The following is a 5,524-nucleotide window of genomic DNA, read 5'->3' on the forward strand; positions in this document are numbered from 1 at the left end:
CATAGCCCCGGAGCTCCATAGCCCCGGAGCTCCATAGCTCCATAGCCCCGGAGCTCCATAGCCCCGGAGCTCCATAGCCCCGGAGCTCCATAGCCCCGGAGCTCCATAGCTCCATACTTCCATAGCCCCATACTTCCATAGCTCCATAGCTCCATAGCTCCATACTTCCATAGCTCCAGCCGCGGAGGGTGCTGGCTGGTGGCTCCATAGCTCCATACTTCCATACTTGCAGCCACGGAGTTGGCTAAAATTGCACTAAGTGCGAAAGCCCATTCATTTACAACGGCGTGTCCGCCAGGCGGCGACATTTCCCCGTTACCGGTGGCTGCGCGGCGGGTGAGTGACAGAGCTTATCCGAGCGGCTGGAACTCTGCGCCGGCGTGGTCGAGCGTGAGGCCTCGGCCCTTTGGCTGCCTGGTACCTAAAACACTTCCATTGATCCAGCCACGGAGGGTGCTGGCTGGTGGCTCCATACCTCCATAGCTCCATACCTCCAGAGCTCCAGAGCTCCATAGCACCAGAGCTCCATAGCTCCATAGCACCAGAGCTCCATAGCACCAGAGCTCCATAGCTCCATAGCACCAGAGCTCCATAGCTCCATAGCACCAGAGCTCCATAGCACCAGAGCTCCATAGCTCCATAGCACCAGAGCTCCATAGCTCCATAGCACCAGAGCTCCATAGCTCCATAGCACCAGAGCTCCATAGCACCAGAGCTCCATAGCTCCATAGCACCAGAGCTCCATACCTCCATACCTCCAGAGCTCCATAGCTCCATAGCACCAGAGCTCCATAGCTCCATAGCACCAGAGCTCCATAGCTCCATAGCACCAGAGCTCCATAGCTCCATAGCACCAGCTCCATAGCTCCATAGCACCAGAGCTCCATAGCTCCATAGCACCAGAGCTCCATAGCTCCATAGCTCCAGAGCTCCATAGCTCCAGCCTGGGTGGCTGGTGGCTCCATAGCTCCATACTTCCATAGCTCCAGTCAGAGAGTTGGCGAAAATTGCACTAAGTGCGAAAGCCCATTCATTTACAACGGCGTGTCCGCCAGGCGGCGACATTTCCCCGTTACCGGTGGCTGCGCGGCGGGTGAGTGACAGAGCTTATCCGAGCGGCTGGAACTCTGCGCCGGCGTGGTCGAGCGTGAGGCCCCGGCCCTTTGGCTGCCTGGTACCTAAAACACTTCCATTGATCCAGCCACGGAGGGTGCTGGCTGGTGGCTCCATAGCTCCATAGCTCCATAGCACCAGAGCTCCATAGCTCCATAGCACCAGAGCTCCATAGCTCCATAGCACCAGAGCTCCATAGCTCCATAGCACCAGAGCTCCATACCTCCAGAGCTCCATACCTCCAGAGCTCCATACCTCCAGAGCTCCATAGCTCCATAGCACCATAGCTCCATAGCACCAGAGCTCCATAGCACCAGAGCTCCATAGCACCAGAGCTCCATAGCTCCATAGCACCAGAGCTCCATAGCTCCATAGCACCAGAGCTCCATACTTCCAGAGCTCCATAGCTCCATAGCTCCATAGCTCCATAGCACCATAGCTCCATACTTCCAGAGCTCCATAGCTCCATAGCTCCATACTTCCATAGCTCCATAGCTCCATACTTCCATAGCACCAGAGCTCCATACCTCCAGAGCTCCATAGCTCCAGCCTGGGTGGCTGGTGGCTCCATAGCTCCATACTTCCATAGCTCCAGTCAGAGAGTTGGCGAAAATTGCACTAAGTGCGAAAGCCCATTCATTTACAAGGGCGTGTCCACAAGGCGGCGACATTTCCCCGTTACCGGTGGCTGCGCGGCAGGAGAGTGACAGAGCTTATCCGAGCGGCTGGAACTCTGCGCCGGCGTGGTCGAACGGCTGGCCTCGGTAGTTGAGGTACCAGGGGTGGGCCGGGGAGCTCCAGGCGGGTCTTGTGAGAGAGTGAAGCCGAGCGGCTGGAACTCTCGGCCGGCGTGGTCGAGCGGCTGGCCTCGGTAGTTGAGGTACCAGGGGTGGGCCGGGGAGCTCCAGGCGGGTCTTGTGAGAGAGTGAAGCCGAGCGGCTGGAACTCTCGGCCGGCCTGGTCGAGCGGCTGGCCTCGGTAGTTGAGGTACCAGGGGTGGGCTGGGGAGCTCCAGGCGGGGCTTGTGAGAGAGTGAAGCCGAGCGGCTGGAACTCTGGGCCGGTGTGGTTGAGCCACGGAGGGTGCTGGCTGGTGGCTCCATAGCTCCATAGCTCCATAGCTCCATAGCTCCATACTTCCATAGCTCCATAGCTCCATACTTCCATAGCTCCAGACTTCCATAGCTCCATAGCTCCATACTTCCATAGCTCCATACATCCATAGCTCCATAGCTCCATACTTCCATAGCTCCATAGCTCCATAGCTCCATAGCCCCAGAGCTCCATAGCTCCATAGCTCCATAGCTCCATAGCTCCATAGCTCCATAGCTCCAGAGCTCCAAACTTCCATAGCTCCAGAGCTCCAGCCTGGCTGGTGGCTCCATAGCTCCATACTTGCAGCCACGGAGCTGGCGAAAATTGCACTAAGTGCGAAAGCCCATTCATTTACAAGGGCGTGTCCACAAGGCGGCGACATTTCCCCGTTACCGGTGGCTGCTTAGCGGGAGAGTGGCAGAGCTTATCCGAGCGGCTGGAACTCTGCGCCGGCGTGGTCGAGCGGCTGGCCTCGGTAGTTGAGGTACCAGGGGCGGGCTGGGGAGCTCCAGGCGGGGCTTGTGAGAGAGTGAAGCCGAGCGGCTGGAACTCTGGGCCGGCCTGGTCGAGCGGCTGGCCTCGGTAGTTGAGGTACCAGGGGCGGGCTGGGGAGCTCCAGGCGGGGCTTGTGAGAGAGTGTAGCCGAGCTGCTGGAACTCTGGGCCGGCGTGGTTGAGCAGCATGCCCGCGGAGGTGGCTCTTCCATAGGCAGGGAGGGTGCTGGAGCTCCACACTTCCATAGGCAGGGAGGGTGCTGGAGCTCCACACTTCCATAGGCAGGGAGGGTGCTGGAGCTCCACACTTCCATAGGCAGGGAGGGTGCTGGAGCTCCACACTTCCATAGGCAGGGAGGGTGCTGGAGCTCCACACTTCCATAGGCAGGGAGGGTGCTGGAGCTCCACACTTCCATAGGCAGGGAGGGTGCTGGAGCTCCACACTTCCATAGGCAGGGAGGGTGCTGGAGCTCCACACTTCCATAGGCAGGGAGGGTGCTGGAGCTCCACACTTCCATAGGCAGGGAGGGTGCTGGAGCTCCACACTTCCATAGGCAGGGAGGGTGCTGGAGCTCCACACTTCCATAGGCAGGGAGGGTGCTGGAGCTCCACACTTCCATAGGCAGGGAGGGTGCTGGAGCTCCACATCCACACTTCCAGCCACGGAGCATGCTGGCACTTCCACCTTGCTTGCTAAGTCGGCGTGATCTTGCCCAAAAAGTCCCTCCTCACCTCCAGCTGGAAGTGGAAAAAAATCCTCCACCTGCTTGGCCGAGGTTCTGGAAGCCAGCAGCTCGCAGAATGTTGCCAAAGTTTCACTGGAAGGAAAAGAAAAGAGAAGACCGAGTGCGCATTTCACCTACCGCCGAATGTCCACAAGAGGGAAGTGTCACTCCGTCGCAGAATCTGCGCCGACGCACTCGGCACCCTTCGAATTTATGGTGCCGGTGCGGGTGTTCTGGGTGCAAAAAGGCCGCCCAAGTGGTAGAAAAAAATCAGACTTCGTCTCTTAGGTCGAAATTAATGCCAAGTTTTGAAATGCGCTGGCAGGGGTGGACCAGGGCCCGTTAGAAGTGCTTAGCCGAGGTCCTGGAAGCCTAACCCGGCGTGATCTTGTGCAAAAAGCCGCTGCTGAGCTCCAGCTGGAAGTGTAAAAAGAACCGGGCTGGATCAAAAAAAGAACCGGGCGGCCCGTTAAAATTGCTTAGCCGAGGTCCTGGAACCCTAACCCGGCGTGATCTTGTGCAAAAAGCCGCTGCTGAGCTCCAGCTGGAAGTGTAAAAAGAACCGGGCTGGTTCAAAAAAAGAACCGGGCGACCCGTTAGAAGTGCTTAGCCGAGGTCCTGGAAGCCTAACCCGGCGTGATCTTGTGCAAAAAGCCGCTGCTGAGCTCCAGCTGGAAGTGGAAAAAGAACCGGGCTGGATCAAAAAAGAACCGGGCGACCCGTTAAAATTGCTTAGCCGAGGTCCTGGAAGCCTAACACGGCGTGATCTTGTGCAAAAAGCCGCTCCCGAGCTCCAGCTGGAAGTGTAAAAAGAACCGGGCTGGATAAAAAAAGAACCGGGCTGGATCAAAAAAGAACCGGGGGACCCGTTAAAATTGCTTAGCCGAGGTCCTGGAAGCCTAACCCGGCGTGATCTTGTGCAAAAAGCCGCTCCCGAGCTCCAGCTGGAAGTGTAAAAAGAACCGGGCTGGATAAAAAAAGAACCGGGCTGGATCAAAAAAGAACCGGGGGACCCGTTAAAATTGCTTTGCCGAGGTCCTGGAAGCCTAACCCGGCGTGATCTTGTGCAAAAAGCCGCTCCCGAGCTCCAGCTGGAAGTGTAAAAAGAACCGGGCTGGATAAAAAAAAGAACCGGGCTGGATCAAAAAAGAACCGGGCGACCCGTTAAAATTGCTTAGCCGAGGTCCTGGAAGCCTAACACGGCGTGATCTTGTGCAAAAAGCCGCTCCCGAGCTCCAGCTGGAAGTGTAAAAAGAACCGGGCTGGATAAAAAAAGAACCGGGCTGGATCAAAAAAGAACCGGGCGACCCGTTAAAATTGCTTAGCCGAGGTCCTGGAAGCCTAACACGGCGTGATCTTGTGCAAAAAGCCGGTCCCGAGCTCCAGCTGGAAGTGTAAAAAGAACCAGGCTGGATAAAAAAAAGAACCGGGCTGGATCAAAAAAGAACCGGGCGACCCGTTAAAATTGCTTAGCCGAGGTCCTGGAAGCCTAACCCGGCGTGATCTTGTGCAAAAAGCCGCTCCCGAGCTCCAGCTGGAAGTTTAAAAAGAACCGGGCTGGATCAAAAAAAGAACCGGGCTGGTTCAAAAAAGAACCGGGCGACCCGTTAAAATTGCTTAGCCGAGGTCCTGGAAGCCTAACACGGCGTGATCTTGTGCAAAAAGCCGCTCCCGAGCTCCAGCTGGAAGTGTAAAAAGAACCGGGCTGGATAAAAAAAGAACCGGGCTGGATCAAAAAAGAACCGGGGGACCCGTTAAAATTGCTTAGCCGAGGTCCTGGAAGCCTAACCCGGCGTGATCTTGTGCAAAAAGCCGCTCCCGAGCTCCAGCTGGAAGTGTAAAAAGAACCGGGCTGGATAAAAAAAGAACCGGGCTGGATCAAAAAAGAACCGGGCGACCCGTTAAAATTGCTTAGCCGAGGTCCTGGAAGCCTAACCCGGCGTGATCTTGTGCAAAAAGCCGCTCCCGAGCTCCAGCTGGAAGTGTAAAAAGAACCGGGCTGGATAAAAAAAAGAACCGGGCTGGATCAAAAAAGAACCGGGCGACCCGTTAAAATTGCTTCGCCGAGGTCCTGGAAGCCTAACACGGCGTGATCTTG

This window comes from Syngnathus leptorhynchus, unplaced genomic scaffold (assembly GCF_054491065.1).
Source record: "Syngnathus leptorhynchus isolate UIUO unplaced genomic scaffold, UIUO_Slep HiC_scaffold_579, whole genome shotgun sequence".
NCBI lineage: Eukaryota > Metazoa > Chordata > Actinopteri > Syngnathiformes > Syngnathidae > Syngnathus > Syngnathus leptorhynchus.